The sequence below is a fragment of the Canis lupus genome, chromosome 18 (genome assembly GCF_048164855.1).
Source record: "Canis lupus baileyi chromosome 18, mCanLup2.hap1, whole genome shotgun sequence".
Taxonomy (NCBI): Eukaryota; Metazoa; Chordata; class Mammalia; order Carnivora; family Canidae; genus Canis; species Canis lupus.
In genome coordinates this window covers 53,798,096-53,822,548 of record NC_132855.1, presented here as the reverse complement: position 1 = coordinate 53,822,548, position 24,453 = coordinate 53,798,096, and the positions used below count along the sequence as shown (strand labels likewise).

Genomic DNA, 24,453 nt, shown 5'->3' with positions numbered 1-24,453 from the left:
CAGGCTTTACTGAAATGGGATGAATGTCAGAGGAACAACTGAGATAACCTGTTTGATATTCATGTAGAAATGCTGGGTAGAATGTAGTGAATTGGTAGCTTAAGTATGTTTGTTTTAACTGCTTTTAGATGCTTTTTAAACTGTTTTAAAAACTATTTTTAATTGTTTTTTAACATTTATTTTTGCTCATTTTTTGAACAATATAAGAACTACACTTATATTCTTAGAAATGTTAATGTCAACATTTATTATTTAGGTTAATTTCTCAACAAATCAATTATAAAAGTGCCACTATTATCTTTTCTAAGGGACAATATAACACTGGTTTGCAATTACCTATCACATTTCAGTTTACAGATTTGTCGATTTTCTTTATGGATGTCAAACATCTATAAAAACAGATAACTACATAAATAAGTTAGTAGCCCCTGGAGAAATTTTAAAAATGTGCTCTATAAATTATTATACAAATATTCTTTCTTTCCTTCTTTTCTTTCTTTTCCTAAGAGGTGCTATAGTGTAAGTAGAAAGAAGCCAGAACCTGGAGTCAGAAGTGCCTGGTTTTGATTTCTAGTTGCATAACCTTGCAAAAAAAAAAAAAAAAAAATCCTAAAATGTCGATGACCTTCTGTTTTGTTCTCTGCAAAACTGAAATAATGTCTGCCTCATAGGGTAGTAATAGCTAACATTTACTGAGCCCTTATAACTACATGCTGGATGCTTTTCTAAAACTTTTACATATATAATCTCATGTAATCCTCAACTCTATGAGGTAGTGTTAATTATTATCCTCACTGACATAACATGAAATGAGGCACAATAGGTTAAGTAATTGTTCTAGAGCAAATAGGGAGTGGCAGAAACAAAATTTAAATCTTGACAATATGCACACTGCTTTATAGTTTACAAAATATGTTCATATTTTATTTTTAAAAGTAGGTATACCACAGTATTAGAACAAACTGAAATTGCTTTTTGTAGGCCCAAGATAGTCAAATCAATTTCATATGGTACAACCTTAACTATTATGCAATAGCCACTTTAAAAAATGAAATGTGAAAAAAATTTTTAACTGTAAGCCACTTTGGAAGTTATTATTTTAAGCAACAACAAACAGAACCACACTAAGAATTATTAATAAAACTGTAACATTGAGAGCTGCATGAAAGGAAGCAGACAACACATATGAGAATCCACTCAAACCGCACAGCAATAATCAATAGTCAATAAAAAGTCCATTATATATAATCCATGTTTCTATTTGCAGCTTTAGTATTTTGAGGATTAATCTGAACAGTATGGAGACAATCTCAAGCTGACATCATTTTCCCCATAGCACTCACCATCATCTGATGTAATATTTGTTTATTTCATTTTTTTTCCTCAACCCACAAAAAGTAAGCTTATGAGGGCAAAGAGTTTTCTATTTTATTCAGTGCTTTACTTCAGCTTTACCCTAGAACTGTTCAAAACTCATAAAAATCACTCAAATTCGTGTGCTGAAAAATTGAGATATTAGAACTTCCTAAATTACTTGGACTAAGAATACATGAAATATATTTTAAGACAAAGATAAATAGTACCCAGAGATTTTGTAATGAAAACAGTAACAAACCTTTCTAAATGACATAATAGTTTCTACCCATATTTCAAAAAATGTCAGACATCTAAATTTTGAATAGTACTCATTCAGAAATAAAAATTCTCACATTCACTTTGTGAGTAATCCATTAAAATAAACTATATCTTGAATGACTTACAAAATTAAATTTTGGATAGCATTTAATCAAAGTTACAAACAGTAGTAAGAAGGAAAAAATGATCTTAGAATCTTAGATTAGAAAAGGAAGTTAGAGAAAAGTAAAAAAGCACAGATGTTTCAAGACTGAAATAAATGAAATTTAGAAAGTAGTTGAATATAAAATTAAATGATTTCTTAAAACTAGAATAACATTTCCATTTTAGAATTTGTTTAACCTGTATAAGATATCCCTAAACTAAAGGGGGAAGGGGAATGCTATCCTAAGTTTCTAAAGGAATAAAAGCTCCCTAAATAACATTTACACTATATTTCCTGTTAAAAAAAAAAAACACAAAATTTTTCCATGACTGTCAAATGTTGTATCTGTTTAGAATAAGTATTTGAATTATAGAGCACTATACAAAGAAGATAATAATCATCCTATAAGAATAAAAAAATTTTTTTCACTACCAGTTTCTCCATGTGATCTTTCATAAAATTCTAAAAAACAGAAGGGGAAAAGGGACCATCAAATGTAATTTACCATATACATTTATGAGCAGCCACTTGGTCCTGGCCACAATAGATGTCCTGCAGCTGGCTGTCAAACCACTAAAAGCTGCTTGTCACCCACCTTCCTAGTCTCTTAGAACTAAGCTCACTTGGGTCAAAACAAGTCAACTGCCTTTCTCACCAGCAGTAATACACTGAAATAAAAGTGTCAAGTACAATTCTGGCTGCCAAGATTTTGTTCTTAAGAACAGACTTGTAACTATTAAAGGGGACATTAAATAAGAGCTATTGCCTAAAAGAAAAGGTCTATCTGCATCTGAGCTTAATTGTGATAATATTTCTGAGGTCTTGATCTGTAATCAGACCAGAGGAAAGAGAAGCAACCGGGAGGGGGGAGGGAGGACAACAAATATCACTACCCCAAAAGGGGGGAATAAAGAGTAAACTATTTTTAAAAGATGACCATGCCAGTAGCAATATGTAAATAAAACTAGGGTTATACTTTAGAACAGATACCATGTGTTATGCAACAAGGAATATTCACTCTGACTTAGTATAGTTATAAATCATTAGTACAGAGGAATACTCTAGAAATATTAAAGTATAAAGTAGACTGATGTGTACTGACACAGAAAATGTCCACAATATATGCTGTTGGAAATTGAAAAACAAAAGCAAAAAACAAAAACAAAAACAAAAAAACAAAACAAAAGAAAAACCCAGGTTATAAAAATCTGCTAGAATGATATAATCTCATTCAGAGGGAAAAAAAATTATGGATATGGTTATGAGCAAAGAAAGTAATCTCTAGAAAGATACATTGAAACTATTAAGAATGCTCTTCAGTGCAGAACAGAATTATGAAGATTTTATTTTTTATATAATTTTTTCTCCCTTTAGAATAATAGGAACATAATTACTTTTATAATGAGGGTGGGGTGGTGATTTCCAGGTCTAGGAAAGAAAAGACAAATACCATAATAAGCCCCTTCCTCCCCCTTTACCAAATGAAAAATCTGAGGATGGCCTCCAAGCTCATGGAATCACAGAGACACATACATAGAGTGTCAAAGCTGCATGATGTTCTGTAGGAATTCTTTCTTTAAGCAGAATCCTATGCGGAACCTGAAAACATAAAAGTGGAACTTCTCTTACTGAAGAAGCTGGGAAACATAGACAGCTATACCCATTCATCCTCCTCATTTCCTGTAAGTCCTCTCAAGGCTCTTGAAAGCTCCACAGAACACAGGTGGAAATTCCCTGATTAATACAAGTCTTCCACTGTGCAGCTGGGAAACTGAGGCCCGAGGATTAGTCTCCTGTTAGGGCCTCTGCCTTACAGACTAGCCCCAAGGTCATATTATCTGCTAGGCTTGACAGACACAGTCCCTGAGCCGTGTCTTTCCAAGTGCATCCAGAAAAGTGTACAGAAAGCATTAGACATATGAATTGGCTCCAAAATATCAAAAGAACACTGTATAATAAATAATAAAAATTAACATATAGTAAATCTCCAAAAAGGGAAAAAAAATAAAGGTTTCTGATATTCAACATGACTCAAGCACACAACTTCTTAGTGGCTTTGCAAATGTACGTTTTTCTATTGTCTGAGGGTTATGTTTAGACATACATATCCATCAAAGTAATAGAAACTGGAATTTGCCCCTGAGAAAAATAAGTGAAAAAAAAAAAAGGCAGCAATAGGACAGTTCTGGAGACTAAAGAGTCCAAAACGATATGCTGGTCAAGTAGGAAGATATCTAGAGATGCCGGAGATAGTGAAGTACACCCATGGAGGGTAAAATCAAAGTCCATAGACTCCAAACAGACTAAGAATATTAAACAAAATCTCACTGGACAAATTTTAATAGGCATAAACATACCACTCAGAACTTTGGTCTAAAAAAAAAAACCATTAGAGAAAAACATAGGATGATGAAGATTTGTATCATTATCTCACACACACACACACACACACACACACACAATTCAGGGGTGTTGGTTCACACTAAATTTAGAAATAAGCATATGACATGCAACACGATAAATATGCATAATGAAAGGTGATTTCTGCATCAACCTGACCACACCCATATTTAGTGCTAGGCACTTTACTTTTTAAAGATGTAGAAAAACCCCATTCTATTTCCCTGGGACTGTGAAAAGGCCCAATATCATAAGAAACAGCTGGAAAACATGGAGATGTCTATGCCTAGAGAAGAAAGGGCTTTAGGAAAATGACAGTAAGAAAAAATAAATAGGAAGTTAGGGTAAGTAGGGGCAGAATTCTGGTTAACAGATCATTTTTCTAACACTGGTGTGAAGACAGAGTGAGTTGTCAGAAAACAGGGAGTTCTCCCATCACTAGACACCTTCATGTAAAGCACACATAACCACTTGGGGGCACTAGAGAAGTGGGCTTGTTGCGCAGCCTCACTCAAACTGGTACACAGAAAGTAAGGGAGCATATAACTGATTCTGCACAATGGGTTCCACAGGTATATCCGAGGGAGGCTGTCTCAGGAGAAATAGATACATACCTCATACATAAAATCTGATTTAATTCTTGCCCTTCACTTATTGGAAGAACATGATCTTTTGATACATATTTCTGCTGCATGCGAGGGTGTGTACAAACATACACACAGAATTACATAGATGGTATAAAAACTAGCTTTAACCAAAGGTTTACACCCTCTTTGAGAATTCTAACAGAAGCTGAACAGCTGAAATGCTTTCCTAGAGAAGTGTAAGAAAAAAACCACAAATCTTTTGCTATCATAGTCTAGAACATTTTATACACTTTCCTTATTATTAACAAATTGCAAAGGAAAGCAATTAATGTTCTGCTTCATCTCTGAAGATTATGTATAGTGAAACTGGTAATGTAACACCACCTTTCCCGAAAATGCTGCAATCTCACTCATAATACAGCCAACAGACCCTGGGAAAGGATTTAATTTTGTCTTACTTTGCCTTTTAAATTTGTATACTATTCTAAGGAGTGTAGTTCTGATTCCCTAGGCTAACACAGGAGATGTAGTAGAGCAGAGTAAAGATATAAGAACAATAGGGAGGAATCTATCAATCAATCAGATAAATACAAGAAAAAGCAGACAAGAACAAACATTAACAAGCCAGCCATACAGTCAGCCATACAGACCTCAACTGCTTGTAAGGGCATTTTCCTATCACAGGACAAGCATTCCTTTACATATCTGAATATCGTGTTTTTCACAAAGCATGAGCAACCTAAAAATACATATGGCAGTCACTCTGGAAGACAGTTTGGCAGCTTACCACAAAACTAAACATACTATATGATCTAACAATTACACTCATTGGTATTTAGTCAAATAAGTTGAACATATACGTACATGTAAAAACCTGCACATAAATGTTTATAGTAGCTTTATTGCCAAACTAATTGCCAAACTGGGAAGCAACCAAGATGCCCTTCAATAGGTGAAGGAATAAACACATTGTGGTACATCCAGACAATGGAATGTTATGCAGCAGTAAAAAAGAAATGAGCTATCAAGACACAAAAAGACACGGAGGAACCTTAAGTGCCCATTGCTAAGTGAAAGAGCCAATCTGAAAAGGGTACAAACTGTAATAATTCCAACCAAATGACATTCTGTAAAAGGTAAAACTATGGAAACAGTGAAAAGATTAGGGTTTGGAAAAAGGGAGGGAAGGAGCACAGAGGATTTGGGAGGATTGAAACCATTCTGTACGATACCAGAATGGACAACACCCTTGTCAAAACCTAGACTGTACAACATAGTGAATCCTAATGTAAACTGTGGCCTTTAGTTAATATTGGTTCATCAACTAGAAGAAATTTACTACACTAAAGCAAGATGTTAATAGAAGGAAGGGGCAGCGAAGGAGTATACAGGGACTTACCATAGTTTCTGCTCAATTTTTCTATTAAAACTGCTCTAAAAATAAAGTATATTAATTTTTAGAATATATGTCAAAAATCGGTGTTCCCATAAGAAATCACAGTAAAGGTGGGGGGACAAGGATTTTCAGGCACAGCCTAAAAATCCTTCTCTAAATCATAGCCAATAGCCAATAGTTAGATAATGCTGAATAGTTACATATTATTTATATGTGTTTACTTTTATAGCTTACATATAATATATATTTATTCTTACAATATGGTTTCTATGTAAAATGTACATAGCTTAGAGTTGAGCTATATAATGCTAAAAATATTTTAATGTATAGGAGGCATGGTAATGAAAGACTGAAGAAATCAAGGGGGTGGGACAGCTTCATCTAATGAAGAGATGATGTTGCTGTTAGAACTTTCCCAACATTGCTAATAACATTCTAACTAAAAAGTGCAGAAGAGTTCAGAGGCTCTGAGGCCAAAAGAAGTTCCAATATAGTTCAGTAATCAGTGCTTTCCAGGGTGATATCAAGTTGCCAAGAAAAGATAAAAATTATAAAAGTACATAGTATTCTGGCTTTAACTGTATAGAAATACACATTGTAGGCTTTTCTTTTTTTCTAAGACTTTTTTGGGGGCACCTGGCTGGCTGAGTCAGTAGAGCATGGGACTCTTAACCTTGGGTCATGAGTTCAAGCCCCACAATGGGCAGAGGGCCTACTTAAAACCAAATAAAACAAAGCAAAAAAAAATTTTTTTTTCTCGTATAGTTAGAATTATACAGCATGTAACCTTTACAGATTGGCTTCTTTCATTGAGTAGTATGCATTTAAGGTTCTTCGGTGTCTTTTCATGGCTTGACAGCTCATTTCTTTTCAGTGCTGAAATATTCCATTGTCTGTATATACCAGTTACCAATTCTTTTCTTTCACAGATCTTTCCTTTGGTGTTATCCCTAAAAAGGCATCACTATACCCAAGGTCATCTAGATTTTCTATTTTATCTCCTAGGAGTTTTATAGTTTTACATTTTAAATCTTTTTTTTTTTAATATTATTTATTTATTCGTGAGAGACACAGAGAGAGAGAGGCAGAGAGACACAGGCAGAGGGAGAAGCAGGCTCCACACAGGGAGCCCGATGTGGGATGCGATCCCGCATCTCCAGGATCAGGCCCTGGGCCAAAGGTGGCGCTAAACCGCTGAGCCACCCAGGCTGCCCGTTTTCCATTGTATATTCAGGACTCCAATCCACTTTAATATTTGGGAAGGGTATAAAGTCTGTGTTTAGATTTATTTTTTGGCATGTACATATCCAATTGTTCCAGCACAACATTTGTTAAAGAGATTCTCTGCTCCTCTGTCAAAGATCAGTTGACTATATTTATGGGGATCTATTTCTGAGCTCTCTATTCTGTTCCATTGATTTGTCTATTCCTTCAATACCACAGGCCTTGATTACTGTAGTTTTATAGTCAGTCTTGAAGTCAAGTACTATCAGTCTTCCAACTTTTTTCTTCTCCTTCAATGTTGTATTACCTATTCTGGGTCTTTTGCCTCTCTATATAAACTTCAGAATCAGTTTGCCAGTAGCCATAAAATAACTTGCTAGGACTCTGACTGAGACTGCACTGAATTTATTAGATCAAGCTATGATTCTGTGTGTGTGTGTGTGTGTGTGTGTGTGCACAAAAAGTTGTTTTTATTAAAGCACAGGGAAAGGATTCGTGGGGTCAAGCTAAGGCATCTTCACAATATTGAGTCTTCCCTATCCATGAACATGGAATCTATCTCTCTTAGTTCTTTTTTTATTTCTCTCATCAGTTTTGTAGTTTTCCTCATACAGATTTTGTCCCTATTTTGTTATATGTATACCTAAGTATTTCATCTTTTAAAATAAAAAATGGCTAAAACCAAAATAGTACTTAATGTTTAGAAATAAGCACCACTTATCTGGTAAATTTGTGTACTATAAAAATCTCTCATGTAAGCTTAAAAACATGTTTAACAATACTACCTCTTCCCAGTTGCCTATATTTCTATATGTGATATTTGCCGTATTCTATACTAAGAAATACACCACAATTTTTGGCATAAATAGTAAATTTACCAGGTAAATGTCTAATATGTAATGCTCATTCATTTTCTATTTCCTTTTTTTTTAAGATTTTATTTTTACTTATTTATTCATGAGAGACACACACAGAGAGGCAGAGACATAGGCAGAGGGAGAAACAGGCTCCATGTGGGAAGCCCAATGCGAGACTCAATCCCAGGACTGCAGCAACATTCCCTGAACCGACGGTAGACGCTCAACCACTGAGCCACCCAGGCGCCCCTCATTTTCTATTTCTAGCAAAGAATCAGCTAAAATGGTTTTATAGCCTTTATGTGGCTACTTTGCAATTTGGGTAATCCATATAACTGTATTCCTTTTTTTAAAAGGTACCAAAAATACATAGACTTAAGTAGGAAGAAGGAAAGCAAAAAACACATCCAAGTATTAATGGTGGCCTCCCTGAATGGCAGGGCTACAGATATTTTCATTTTCATACTTTATTTTTAAGTTCTCTACAAAGATCATGTATTACTTTCACACTCCATTAAATAAAATATTTACAGCATGTTAAGTGAATAAACTACATAGATAAATAAAGATTAATCTCTTGTGTAATATTTAAAAACAAAAATAAATATTATGTCTTTTCTATGGATATAACACACAAAGAGAAAGTTTTTTAAAATGCAGGAAGCGTGATAAACACCAAATTCAGAATCATGGTCAAAGCTGGGAAGGAAGGGGGAGTAGATGAGGAAGGAGTGTCCAGGAGGCTGTAATATCTACAATACTTCATTTCTTAAGCTGGATAGTAGGTACATGGTATTCATTAAATTGTTCTATATCCTTCTTTATACCTAAAGTATTTCAAAATTCTTTCAAAGCTGCAGCTACAGAAGGCATGTCAAATCAGTAGTACTTAACCCCGATCTCTTCAAACTACTTTAATGGAACATGGTACTAGAGGATAATAGAGATAAATGTATTTTTTACAAGTGAGAAAATTCTTTGGAAATATTAAAGCAGGGGTTCTGAAGGTGCGTTTTCATGCATATATTTATAAGCAAATAACAATCTAAAATCTATATTCCATAAAATATCTGTAACAGTTTAATCAGCATCTTGCACATAGCTCAAAATTAAATCTGTCCAATTTAATATATAAATTATTTTATATATAACCTCATTTTACATTTCTTACAACCCTATCTGAAAGCAAACTTTTTAGTCAGTTTAAAAACAGTACTTAGGCTTTTTAAAGATATTGTAAAAATAAGATTAATTCCTGACTGGTATTTTTCATCTTGGTGATTTAAAATGGATTCTAACCAGGACATGACACCTACCACAACACCACAGTAGTGGCTCACATAGTAACACAGCCCTTATACTAGCTACACCCACTCACATTGCTACATAGCTATAATGACCAAAGTTTAGGTAATGGTTATCCTACCCAAGCTTTCCCCTAGTATCCATTGTAATTTGAAGCAGTGGCCTTCAAGGACAAAAGGTAAATTCGTAAGATGTTTGAAGATACTCCTTAAAGTAGATCCAGTAACTTTGAACTTGAAACAAAAAAAGGGAATGAGGGGATCCCTGGGTGGCTCAGTGGTTTAGCGCCTGCCTTTGGCCCAGGGCACGATCCTGGAATCCGGGGATCGAGTCTCACGTCAGGCTCCCGGCATGGAGCCTGCTTCTCCCTCCTCCTGTGTCTCTGCCTCTCTCTCTCTCTCTCTCTCTACCATAAATAAATGAATAAATCTTTTTTTAAAAAAGCGAATGATTTTGATAGTTAGAAATGCCTTAGCTTATTTTACAATCTCTACTTGTGATAGGAATAAAAGCTTTTAAAAAGTAAGGGGTGGGGACAGGGAATGACCTACATGGTTTAGAACTAGTAATGTTCCTCCCCATTTCCACCTTCAATTTCACTGCCCATTCCTACAGTCTAGCCCTAAACCAGAAACAGATTGTAACAAACAAAATCACCAGAAAACAAAAGGAGTACTATTTAGCAAACTTTGAAAGTATGGAAATGTAGCTAGATGGAATGAGGTTTCCACACTAAAAGGATATATCATGCCATTTTACCACCTGATTCCTTGCCCAAAAAAGTGGGGGTAGGAGAAACAAGTCTATATAATCACACTAAGGTATTCAGGGTCCCTTAAAGGGAAACAACTCAATTAAAACTACCTGACTTTGGAGTTTATATGAACACAGGACATTTATTCACTATTCTTCATTAAAAATGATTTGTTTTTAACACTCATTTTCTGTGACCCTTTTTGAAAAGACATTGCAGGATCAAGCAGTGACCTATTGAAATTTAAATGAGATGTTTGCTTTTCAGATCAAATCCATCTGACTTGAGGATCCTCTCTTAGACCACTACAAATCTAAGGACCCAAAAACTACAGGACTCATTAACAGATGCCTAACAAGGAGCGCCTGGGTTGCTCTGTGGGTTGGGCATCTGCCTTTGGCTCAGGTCATTATCCCAGGGACCTGGGATCAAGCCCTACATGGGGCTCCCTGCTCATCGGGGAGTCTGCTTCTTCCTCTCCCTTGGCCCCTCCACCCCACTCATGTACACACTCTCTCTCAAATAAAGAAAATCTTAAAAAAAAAAAAAAATAGATGCCTAACAAGGCTGGAATTGTTGGCTGCATGGGTAATTGTATGTATGTTCCTTTTCCTGTGCATTTCTGAAACCAGTTAATTCCAATGTTAATATCACCTTGTATTTAGTTATTTCATAATTTGCATTTACCTAATATATTATCCATACTTCATCTGACCAACCTATCCTCAACAATGGTCTGCGGAAAGCTGCCTAATCAAGACTGCCTACATTATTTTACTCACCAAGTTTTGTCCTGTTTAAATGTCATCATACCACATTCACTAAAAATATTTTCTTTAAAATATTTTATTTATTTGAGAGAAAGAGATCACGAACAGGGGGGAAGGACAGAGGGAGAAGTAGACTCTCTGCTGAGCAGGGAGCCCATTATGGGACTCATTCCCAGAATGCTGGGATCATAACCTGACCCGAAGGCAGACGCTTAACCAACTGAGCCACCCAGGTGCCCTAAATATTCTTTAAGCACCTTTTCTGTGTGAAATCCTGGACCAGAAACTCTGACCTCTGATGATTAGTTTAACCCTCAAATAGCTTACAGCAGCAGTTCTCAAAGTGAACTGTGGAACCCTGGGACCCCTGAGACTTTTTCAAGGGATCCATGAAATCAAATCTATTTTGGTAATAACTGTGATACAGTGATTTATAAGAAATAAACTGTAAATAATGCTGTGATAAACAGAGGGGTGCATGTATCTCCTTGAATTAGTGTTTCTGTATTTTTTTAGTAAATGCCCAGTGTGGGATTACTGGATGATAGAGTAGTTCTAGTCTTAACTTTTTGAGGAACCACGTGTATTTTGATCTCCATTCACAGTTCCTGGCTCACAGTTCCTAAAACGTTTGGAATTCCTTGTGATAAGGTCAACTAAAGTTCTTTTGTTATGCTAATGAAGGTGGCTTTGGGATCAAGCAAAAGGACTGGAACTGGTTGCCAGGAGGACCAACCACCCGTTTAGAAGGTTGGAACTTTCAGCCCCACCCCCCACCTCCAGGGAGGGGAGAGAGGCTGAAGGTTGAATCAACCAATGGTAAATGACTTAGTCAATCATGACTATGTAATGAAGCCTCCATAAAAACCTAAGAGTGGGTCCAGGGAGTTTCTAGGTTGGTGAACAAGTGGAAATGCTGGGAGAGTGGTGCACCTGCAGAGGGCATGGAAACCCCATGCCCTTTCCCCCTACCTTGCCCAATCTCTTCACCTGGCTGTTCATTTCCTTTATCATATACTTTAATAAATTGGTAAAATTAAGTGTTTCCCTCAATTCCTCAAGCCAATCTAGCAAATTAATCAAACCTGAGAAGGAAGTCATGGGACCTCTGATTTACGGCCAGTTAGTTAGAAGTACAGGCAAAAACCTGGACTTGCTATTAGCATTTTGAGTTGGAGGAAGTCAATGGAACCTCCAATCTATAGCCGGTGGGTCAGAAGTACAAGTAACAGCCAGAGACTTGTGACTGGTGTCTGAAGTAGGTAGTCAGAGGCAGTCTCGGAGGACTGAACCGTGGAATCTGATGCTATCTCTGGGGAGATAGTGTTAAAATGGAGTTGAGTTCTCGGACACCCTAATGGTGCCCAAAATTGTGTGGGAAACCACCTCTCTCCCCCAATCACACACACATTAGAATTGGCCTCAGCATGATTTAGTTAACAGAGACATTTACCCTTTTCGCTGTGTTATATTTGCACTTATGTCCAAAAGCAGTGGTATGGTAAAATTACTGGCACCTTAGCACAATATGATCTTCATCTTCATGTGCGGACAGTAAGAGTCAATTTTATTTTATTTTATTTTTTTTTAAGAGTCAATTTTACTGAAGAATATGTTGATGACAGTAAAAGATATATTTGATTAAAATTTCAAACCCCTGAGTTCTTGTCTTTTTACTATTATGTATAACCAAATGGAAAGTACTCATAAAGCACTTCTGCACTCAGAAACGTGCCGTTTCGAAAAGTACATGCATCATGCTTTGAGTTGCAAACTCAATTAGCTACTTTTCCCCAAAAAATACCATTTTTGCTTCAAAGAATAGCTAACAAACTATATGGTTATTCAGACCTGTACAAAGGAGATATTTTTCCAAAAACCAACAAAGTGAGCCCATCACTCCAAGGAAAATAACTGACAGTATTTGTTGCCAGTGATAAAATCTGATATTTCAAGTGGTCATCAGAATCCCGGAAAACTTGTATCTGCCACAGCGAGCTTGAAAGCCTTTTCTGATGAGATCAATGGTAGTGTTGATGAATGTGATTTTTCTGTCAACATTTGGAAAAGCTGTATAACTCAGTAAGTTGGTAGCTTCCAAACGACCAATGTATGATGTTACAAAATCATGGATGGATTAAAAGAGTCATTCAAAGTTTATAATAAGCCAACAGATTTCAATGAAACAAAGTACAATTATGGTTTCAGAACATACACTGCAACTCACCTTTAAGAAATTAATACTGCTGAGTTTTGGGGTAGTATCAAAGAATATCCACAATTATCTGAAAAGACTCTTTTTAAAAAGATTTTATTGATTCATTTGAGAGAGAGAAAGAGAACAAGCAGGAGTAGGGGAGGCAGAGGGAGAGGGAGAAGTAGGTACCCACTAAGCAGGGAGCCAAATGCAGGGCCCCATTCCCAGGACCCTTGATCATGACCTGAGCTGAAGGCAGACGCTTGACTGAACCACCCAGACACCCCTGAAAAGGCTTGTAAAAATGTTCTTCCCTCTTCCAAGTACATATTTGGTATGAGATCAGATCTTTTCCCACATACTTTAACCAAAGGTACATACTCAGCAGATTGAGTGCAAAAACAGATAGGAGAATCCAATTGTCTTCTAACAAGCCACACATTAGAAGGATTTGCAAAAACTGTAGAACAATATCCCTCATTATACTGTTTTACTGTAAAACAATATCCCTCATTATACTGTTTTTTGTTTTGGAAAATAGTTTTTTTTTTATAAACATATTTTACCTATTTTAACATGTAGTGGTGTACTATTGTTATATTTAAATTCACATTTTAAAATTTTCTGTTTTAATTTCTAATACAGTAAATATCAAAACGTTTAACCTACATAAACAAAAGCTCTGGAGTCCTCAGTAATTTTTAAAGGTAGAAAAGCGTCCTGAGACCAAAGATTAAGAACCACTGGCATACAGTATAATAGGAGAAAAAAAAAGAAAACACTAATAATACCCAAGGTAGAAAATGTAATAGCCCTTCTATTCTCAGACATCCCAGCTCTTCCTAAACTAAACCTATGCTACCTACCAGGCTCTTGAAATAATTTATTTGGCCCTGCTTTCTATATAATCAAAGTGACTAAGTCTTTAAGTAGGCATAAAAAGGGCTTAAGCAATACCAAGGTAATATATTAAACCAATTTGAATTGATAGGTTTTTCTTTACTAATTTTCTAAATAAATGGCCTGAATTAAATTGGTTTTATTTCCTTGGTATAAACTTAGCCTATAAAGAGAAGTTTTTCACAAAGGACTATATAATATACAACTCTTTTGGAAAGGCATCCCACACAATCAAATTAGTAATAGAAAGCTATGAAATTTGGTTCCCTGCCTCTCAACAATAGGGCAAAAACCCCTAGAAATCCTACACTGATGCTGAAATTCAGGACACAAAAGAAGTCACTCCAAAAAGGGAGTAGGGGGAAGCACTTTCTGGAGAATCATATGCACATAAGCAATCACTGGTGTTTTTTTTTGTTTGTTTGTTTGGTGTTTTTTAATCACTGGTGTTTTTAAAAAGGGGATATACAAATATACTTTTTGCTTAGCCTACCTTGAAGGATACACATAAAACGGGTAGTGGTGGTGATTTCTGGAGAGGCAGACTGGGAGAGAAACTCACTTTTCGCTGTATTCCTTTTATAGTTTGGTCTTTTAACCATATGTATATATTTATGCAAAAATATGTATTTTTAAAACACCATTTCTACATCACCCATTTCTTTAGTCTTCTATCTCAAAGGTAAACTTCAAATAACACTAGAAGATATATAGATCATTAAACGCATTAATTTGTTAAATAAACAGTGGGCACACATTTCATATACCTGACAGAAGTATCAAAAGCAACCTATCCATCAACCAAGAAGTGATCAGCCACTGATTACCTGAAAGAGTACTGGAATACCTGATTATAGAAGGAGTATCTCATGATGCCATCCATCTGCCCAGCATTGATGTAGTTGCTACTTCAATGGCAACTTTTTTCTTTTTTATATTCACCACAGCATTTGCTTTAAGAAATATTCTCTGGATAGCACCAAAGTAGGTAGGTTTAAAGATTCCTTTAAACCATGCAGCAGGGACGTGTGGATGGCTGAGCGGTTGAGCATCTGCCTTTGGCTCAGGGTGTGATATTGGATTCCAGGGATCGAGTCCCGCATTGGGCTCCCTGCAAGGAGTCTGCTTCTCCCTCTGTCTGTGTCTCTGCCTCTCTCTTTGGGTCTCTCATGAATAAATAAATAAAATCTTAAATAAATAAATAAACCATGCATCAACATTAAAGTCCAAATTTAGCTCCTACTATGCACTAGGCACTGTGACTTGATAGTGCAACACTTGTAACACACAATGTAACATGTGACAATGTGCACTTGGATCTAAAACCTAACTACAGATTTAATAGTTTATAGGTTTAATAGTTTAATAGTTTAATGAAAAAGACTTGGGGGTTTTAATCAATTCCAAGTTTAACAACCCAATCTCATGATTTAGCTACAATACATATAATTCAAATCTGGGCTGTATCATAGTGGCTACACAGTGTCCAGAATACAGAAATACCTACTATAGTATGTACTTATCAGGGCCATCTCACAACTCATGCTGGATATTAGGCCAGTGATCTGGAGTATCTGGGTACATAAGATCTAGAGACCCTGAAAAAGTGTCATAGGGTCAGGATAGTTTGGTATGTGGAAGGCAACATTTAATGAGTTACTATCATGTGTGAAGCACTTCACATGAATTTTTCTTAATATCTTCACATATCAGTGATACAAACATTATTATCCCTCTTTTAAGACTTTATTTATTCATGAGAGACAGAGAGAGAGAGAGAGAGAGAGAGAGGCAGAGCCATAGGCAGAGAGAGAAGCAGGCTCCATGCAGGGAGCCCACTGTGGGACTCAATCCTGAGAATCCAGGATCACACCCTGAGCTGACGGCAGACGCTTAACCTCTGAACCACCCAGGTGTCCCTATTATCCCTGTTTTAAGATTAAGGAGATTCAGACTCAGGAAGGGCAAGTAACGTGCTCAAATTTGCATGCAACTTTGCATTATCAGGATTTTAAGCCCAGAGCCCCTGTAATAGGTTGAATGGTGGCTCCCCCAAAAATATGTCCACATCCTAATTCCTGGAATTTGTGTTACCTTATGTTGAAAAAAAGGTCTTTCAGATATAAACCAAACTAAGGATCCTGAGATAAGGAGATCATTCTGGATTATCCAGGTCAGTCCAAAATCCAATGACAAGTGTCCTTTAAGAGTAAAGCCAACAGAGATTATACAAAGAGTAGGAGACAATGTGGTCATACAGGCAGAGACTGGAGTGATACAGCACCAAGTCAAGGAACGACAGAGGCACCAAAAGGAGGAAGTGGTAAAGAACAGATTGTTCCCTAGAGCCTCCAAAGGGACTGTGGCCCTACAAACCATCTTATTCCTGACTTTTGGGCTCTAGAACTATGGGAGAATAAACTTATGTTGTTTTAAGGCACTTACTTTATGGTATCCGTAGGAAACAGCCCAACTCTTTCCAGCATATCCTATTACCTTTCTAAGAAGGCTGAAGGTCCCCAGGGACATTTAAACTAAAAGACAACTCAGAGGACTTTACAAAGAAATTATTAAATATACTTGATTTTAGAAGTCCTAGAGAACAGAAGACAGACCAGTAAGTAAAATTTGCAGAGAGAAAATTCCATTGAAATTCAGCTTTCTAGCCATCCAAATGTCTTAAAGATTAAACAGACTTTGGGTAAGTAGTAAATTTCCCATCACTGGATGTGTTCAAGGAGAGACTGATAATCTTGTAACTTTGGGCATCAAGGGTAATTTAGAGGACTTAGAATCTGGTCCCACCCTGTGTTCCTGAAAATTATAAATCATTAGACAGCACCACAAAGCCTGGTAATAAGGTAAAATATTACAAATGAATTTTGCAAGATTTTTACAATCATTCAAATAAATACTGAGTGCTTGTTATATGTCAGACATAGTGGTTGATAATGAATACTATGATCTAGTATCATGAAGCTTTACAATCTGATGAGAAAGACATGTATCAAGTAATATTAAAAAACAAATGTAAAATGACATGTAGATACATATGATAAAGTACAAAAATGAGGGAGACGTGATAAGATTTCCTGAGGAAATTATGCTTAAGCAGAGACCTAAATTAAAATTTGTATGATTTTACTAGAAAGAGAAGAGAGGGAAAAGCTTTCCAGGAAGAAGGAACACCAATAGGAAAGACTTTATGGTTAGGGGAACATGACTGATAAAAGATGAGTCCAAAAGTTAGATACCACATTAAAGAATTTGTCTTCACTCTACATTCAATGGGGAACACAACCAGAGCAGTGCATTTAGAAAAGACCAATTCATTCTGGAGGCACTGAGGAGGATGGGCCAGGCAGAGTAGACGCAGGTGGACCAGGTAGAGGTTATTCCAACAGTCCAAGAAAGAAATGATAGCAACTCAGACAGAAGTGGTAATGGTGAAATGAAGAGAACAAATTGAGTTTAGAAAGTTAAATAAACAAGATCTGATGACACTGGAAGACTAAAGTTTCTGTTCTGAAAAACCAGATGAAACAGTGGTATTATTCACTGAGATAAGCAAGAGTTGAACAGGAGCAACTTTGATAAGGGAATTTCTTTTGGAGATGTAAGTGCATCTGAGACATCCAAGAAAGGCCAATTAAGCCACTGGATATAGGGTTCCGAAACTGCTGGTAGGCTTGATTTGAGTATGCATATTTACATAGAACAACTGCACTAACTTTTATCATTAAGGGAAACCAGCCATCATTACAAAGTAATCATTATTCTTAAAAGATAATTTCAAAATCACGCTAATCTAAAAGACAAGAATCACTATTGTACTAAAAGCCCTAAATTAATACTAAACAGAGATTTGGGGCACCTGGCTGGCTCAGTCAGAAGAGTATGGAACTCTTAATCCAAGAATCATGAGTTTAAATGCCATGTTTGGTGTAGAGATTATTTAAATAAATGAATAAATTTTTTTAAAAACTTAAAAATACTAAACAAAGATTACCTATTCAAAGGGTATTGTATATACACGACGCTGGCTACAAGATGGATTATCTTCAAATAATCTACTATTCTCACATGTTTCAGATACAAAAAATTAAAACAAGAGGCAGCAAGTTCTTTATTCCCGAATTCTCTACCTCTTGCTATATCTGCAGATATTGACTTAAGCATTTTAACTGTCAAGTACAAAGTTTTTCTCCTGGAAAAGATACTAATCTTCAAAGTAAAAGGGAAGAGAATAAACAGACATTTTTCTTCCAACACACACCTCCACAAGCTTTATATTATACTTGCTTGAAAAATGACTAGATTGCTTTGGATATTTGTTGCTGCAACTTAGGAACTATTCACCCTAGATTTGCTTTCCATCTTGTATAAAAAACAAAAATAAACCAACTACCAGAGGGATTAAAGACAAAACTAAAGAAGGCAGGAAAATTGGGTTTTATTACTAACTCTCAAGAGAATCAATAAATACAATAAATTGTATAAATTAAGGAAGTTAACTTTGAGAAAGATCTGGTTATTTTTACATAAAGTTAGAATTCTATATACCATATACTTCACTGAGAGTACACAGCATTTTATATTTGTATATATAAATATCTATATTATATGTATACAAAATCTTTTGAAGTCCCCATAGATAATGTTTAAAAAAAAAAAAAAACAGGGACTTTTAACACTTTTGTATTATACTATTGCTGCTACTAATATCTAATTTGCTCTCAATAAGAATATAACAATTCAGAAGGTCCCAGGGTAAAATAAAAGAGCCAATAAATATATTGAGATAAATTTGTTCACTTCAGAAACTACCCTGTATATAGAAATCTTAGCTCAGAAAGTATGAGGGCAGAGTTGAGAAAAAATGAGTTATTATGTGAGTGAAATTGAGGTTAACTCAGGATTTAGCTTTCATTCTTCACTGAGTAAGCTTTCATGGGCCAGCCCTTTTGCCCTTACCTCAGCAAAAAACACACAGAGCACAAAACAGCAAGCATTTTCTGAGCAAATTGGTACTTGGGGAGAAACCTTTAAATATCTTTTATATTTCATTAAAACAAATGGATTTACAACTGCCCCATTAAGAATATTGCAGGGCAAAATAAGTGGATGAATTAAATATCCTTAGACATTTTTGGTTCAAAACAATATGCACAGTATTATTGCATTTACCATATACAGTGTACATATGCATGCATATACATATATACTTAGAAAAATATTTAGAACTATATATACTAAAATATTATTACCTTTGTATAGTAGAATCATGAACATTTTAAATTTCCTTCTTTTTGCTTTTCTATGATGAACATGCCGTTTTAAGAAAATACCATATTTATTAACATATCATAATACAGACTCAGAATCAACTTTAGAAGAAATTTTTATTTAGAAAAAACTTTGGATACCATTTATGTCCTCCTCACTTTTCAAGTGGAACCAAAGGACCAGTGAGGATAAATGACTTGCATGCCCAAAATCTGATAGTGACTCTTTAGGTTCATAATTATATTATCTATATTTATGGAGGTTGGGGAAAATGAAAACCACCTACATGCTCATAAACCAAAGACAACAATCACTGACTTTGGAGGGTTTTTTTGTTTTCATTCTAAGATTTCTCACTAAGAAAAAAATAGCTTATTTTCAATGTAGAAAAATTTTCAAAATATAGAACCAAAAATTAAGGAAAAGACAAAATCTTAACATTCACTCACATAACTGTTGATACCAAAATTATTTCTTCTTTAGACTTAGTACCTGCAGCCAATTTGGGGGCAAGAGACTAGTTCTAGGATAGTATTTTTTTTTAAAAAGATTTATTTATTTATTTATTCATTCATTCATTCATTCATTCATGATAGACAGAGAGAGAGAGAGAGAGAGAGGCAGAGACACAGGAGGAGGGAGAAGCAGGCTCCATGCCGGGAGCCCAACGTGGGACTCGATCCCGGGACTCCAGGATCGCGCCCTGGGCCAAAGGCAGGCCCTAAACCGCTGAGCCACCCAGGGATCCCCAAGGATAGTGTTTTTATTTTTTATTTTTTATTTTTTATTTTTTATTTTTTTTTTATTTTTTATTTTTTTTAGGATACTGTTTTTAAATAGCAAACCTTGATTGGCTCTTTAATTTGTCGGTTATTTTTATATAGAAGATCAATTACTAAAAATTTCATAATTGTTTAATAAGACAAAGTATCAAAAAAAAACACAAAAAACAAAGGAAAAGATAAAATATTCCAGTTCTATTTAAGAATCTTCTTTATAGATTAATGAATGTAAAGATAACCCACAAACACAGCTAACTATAAGTTTTATAATACAAATTTTCTGTTTAAGATTACTCAATATATTAATTCATTGCTTCTTTTTTCAAGATTTATTTTGAGAGAGAGAGAGAGTATGCACACACAAGCATGGGAGGGAGGGGCAAAGAAGGAAGGAGAGAGAATCTGAAGCCGACTTCCCATTGAGCCGGACAAGGGACTGCACAACACTGAGATCATGCATGACCTGAGCCAAAATCAAAAGTCAGATGCTTAACTGACTGAGCCATCTACACACCTCCATTCATTGTTTTCCTGTACTTACCAATACTTTTATAGGGTAGTCCATAAAACATTGCTGGCATTAATTATAGGAAAAACATAAATTATGAACACATATTTATAAAAACAAGCTAATCAAACTCAAAAGTTACTGAACCATCAACTCTATTAGCAAGATATTTTAAAAATCTATTTCATATTTATCTTGTCCTTTTAAAATTTCTACCTTCTATACGCTTTATAATACACACAAATGTATTACTATACTAGCATAAGAACATCATTTACAAATAAATGCGATTCAGAATGTGTGCTCAAAATTTTACTTGTATGGGTGACAATCAAAAACTGGAGATCACTGCCCCAGAACCTAGGGCCTAGCTAACAAAACTGTCTCCTAATCTAATTTCAAAGATCCAAAAATCAGAAGAAGTGGGACTCTGGGTGGCTCAGTGATTGAGCCTTCAGCTCAGGGAGTGATCCCTGGTCCAGGGATCAAGTCCTGCATCAGGCTCCCTGTGGGGACCTTGCTTTTCCTTCTGCCAAAGTCTCTGCCTCCCTCCCTCTCTGTCTCTTATGAATAAATAAATCTTAAAAAAAAAAAAAAGAAAAAAAAGAAGAAGAAGAAAGTAAAAATGACCAATTATCTAAATCTTAAGAATGAAATTATTTTGGGATAAATAAGTTCTAATATGGATTAAAAATTTGCTTAAATTTCTAGATTTTATTGGTAACAAGAAATTTTGAGCACTAGCCATTTGTTATATTAGCATTAAATCATCACAGATCTCAAAGTATTCCATTACCGTTATACTTCAGAAAGGCCCTATAAAATAGGCCAATAGTATTTTCGTTTCATGGTCAGAAAAATTAAGCAGGGCAGCCCGGGTGGCTCAGCGGTGCCTTTAGCCCAGGGCATGATCCTGGAGACCCGGGATCGAGTCCCACGTCGGGCTCCCTGCATGGAGCCTGCTTCTCCCTCTGCCTGTGTCTCTGCCTCGCTCTCTCTCTCTTTCTGTCTCTAATGAATAAATAAATAAAATCTTAAAAAAAAAAAGAAAAATTAAGAAAGAATGTCTTGCCCCAAATGACAAGAATTGAAACACTTGTGCGTTTTAGTAAATTTCTAAAGCATAAACAACTCCCCACTTCAACATTTTTTTTACTGCAATCCATGAACCACTTTGCTTTCTTTCAAAACTCATTCTCTTTAAAACAATAGTAATTTGCTCACAAGGCCTACTGCATATAGTGCATGAATAGATAAGTCATTTACTAGTGCGAATCCTGAAGTATTAAAAAAAAATTTTTTTAACATGAAAAACAAGGAATCCTGAAGACTTGGCAAGATTCTGGAATTGGTTAAACTTTGCTTTGGCATTCCTTCTGCCTTCCTTCTGGTGCTCCTAGTCCTAATCCTAGAGGTGCCTCAGATCTTCCCAAAGTTCTTTATCTGAGACATCCACTCAAAATTTCTTCCCCTTGGTCTGTCCCAATCGATGAAGTTTACGGATTTCAGTCAACCAACACAATCAGTATTTGACTTAATTAACAATAACGAAAAGGCCTTTGATTTTTCTGTGTCAAGAATGCTTTGAGGGGCGCCTGGGTGGGTCAGTGGTTGAACATCTGCCTTTGGCTCAGGGCATGATCCTGGAGTCCTGGGATTGAGTCCCACATCAGGCTCCCTGCATGGAGCCTGCTTCTCCTCTCTCTGCCTATGTCTCTGCCTTTCTCTCTGTGTCTCTCATGAATAAATAAATAAAATCTTTAAAAAAAAAAAAAAAAGAATGCTTTGAGAATCTCAGAAAAGTTATGGTCACTCTCCCCAGAAAAACTGCACAGGCACACATAAAAAATTTTTCAGATGATTTCAAGAGATCAGGGTTACATGGCCAAAATATATCCATGAGCCCCATAATTATAAAACCCGGGTTAAAAACTCCTGCACTTAATGTTTAAAAATTATAAAACCTTAAAACTCTTCAAGAGGGTTTTGCATTTTGACTATAAATTCAAACTTACTATACTATATACTCAAACCTAGAAAATCTAATTATTAGAATTAAAGTCTCCCAAAGTTTTTATGCTGTAATTGTCATAAGGGGAAGAACAGGACCTATTTCTAAGCATGGGTCATCTATTAAGTTTGGTTTTACAGACCTTATCCCTATATTCAATAATGCTCTAGAAATCTATTATGTTTACACTATCATGATTCCTGTCAAGACAATACACACACACTACACACAGAGAGAAAATTCCTATCTCTTAATTGCCAAATCCAGTTTTTTTTTTTTTAAGATTTTATTTATTTATTCATGAGAGACACGAGAGAGGCAGACACATAGAGGGAGAAACAGGCTCCCTCTGGGGAGCCTGATGTGGGACTCGATCCCGGACCCGAGGATCACACCGAGCCAAAGTTGAGCCACCCAGGCATCCAAGCCACCCAGGGGTCCCCAAATCCAGTTTTCATGCCAATGAGCTCCCCATAGTAGTTCATGTTGCTAAATTCCTTGTTAAAATTCCCTTAACCCCTATCCTTAGCTTCTTCAAACCCATACCATTTATCTTATCTCTTTAAGCCATTCTTTTTCAACTTCCCTCAAAGACCCTCTTCTTCCACTTGACCTTCAGGTGTAGATGCTTGGCAAGAACACAAAACTTTTATTTTTAATTTTTTTAATTTTTATTTATTCATGATAGTCACACATACAGAGAGAGAGAGGCAGAGACACAGGCAGAGGGAGAAGCAGGCTCCATGCACCAGGAGCCCGACGTGGGATTAGATCCCGGGTCTCCAGGATGGTGCCCTGGGCCAAAGGCAGGCGCTAAACCGCTGCGCCACCCAGGGTTCCCGAATACAAAACTTTTAATTGATCCCCACTTCTCCTTCTACTCCAGCCCAAATCTATCAATAGGGAGCTATCTGACATATCTTGATTCCCACATCTAGACTCATGCTCTATTACCTTCTTTCTCAATTTCTGTTCTTCCAATACATTCCCTATCTTAATTAAAGGTATCATCATTCATTCATTAATGAACTATAATCTTTGAACTCCCCCATGTTCTTCCCAATCAGGTCACAATCTTATCATTTTCCACTACTCCTCAAGTACAGTAAAATCTACTTCCTATTTCTCCAACTATCAATACCTTTCCTCTAATCTCTTCTCCATCAGGTGAAACAGCTACTCACTTTTCCAAGTCCTACTTAAAGATCTCCTACACAGTCTTCGCTAAACTCATTTATTCTCCCATCACTCACCCCTCCCTCTATAATTCCACACCAATCGTTATTTTACTTCTCAACAAGCTATTTTGTAGTTAGTTGAGCCCTTATCTTTCTCCCCTACTAGACAAGGTCTGTGGTTAGTTGTTACTGTAGCACTAACACATGCCTGAATATAGTATGTCTCTAATCAATGCCTGGTGAATGAATGGCAAAACTCCAAAGAGAGGACATAGTTATTTCTCAATGAAAAGTATGCCTTATTCCATTTGAATATAAAATGAGAATTAAGTTCCCTAGTCCCTCACTCCCCATTTCTAGTCCACTGCTTAGTTTTAAGCAATGTTTCATAGGGACATTTCCTCACTTCCTCTTGTTCTTTGTAGGTTTAGCTGCCAGCCTAACCACATTAGCATTCAGGAGGAGCAACAAAATAGACTCTCCAAATTCTAAAAAAGCGAAGATTTGACAATTACCAA

The 24,453-nt window shown here is 35.9% G+C and overlaps 1 protein-coding gene across 8 annotated transcripts in view; it reads right to left on the bottom strand.

The window, feature by feature from the left end:
* NRF1 (nuclear respiratory factor 1) overlaps window positions 1-24,453 on the bottom strand; it is a 135,886-nt gene that overhangs the window by 106,707 nt on the left and 4,726 nt on the right. For 2 of the 8 annotated variants that reach the window (XM_072784544.1, XM_072784541.1), the window contains exon 2: window positions 3,314-3,379. The exons of 4 other annotated variants lie outside the window; for them this stretch is intronic. The gene's annotated coding sequence lies outside the window, so the exon portion shown is untranslated. Of the gene's footprint in view, window positions 1-3,313; window positions 3,380-21,542; window positions 21,688-24,453 lie in introns of those variants that run through there. 2 more of the 8 variants (XM_072784548.1, XM_072784545.1) reach the window with 2 other exon arrangements.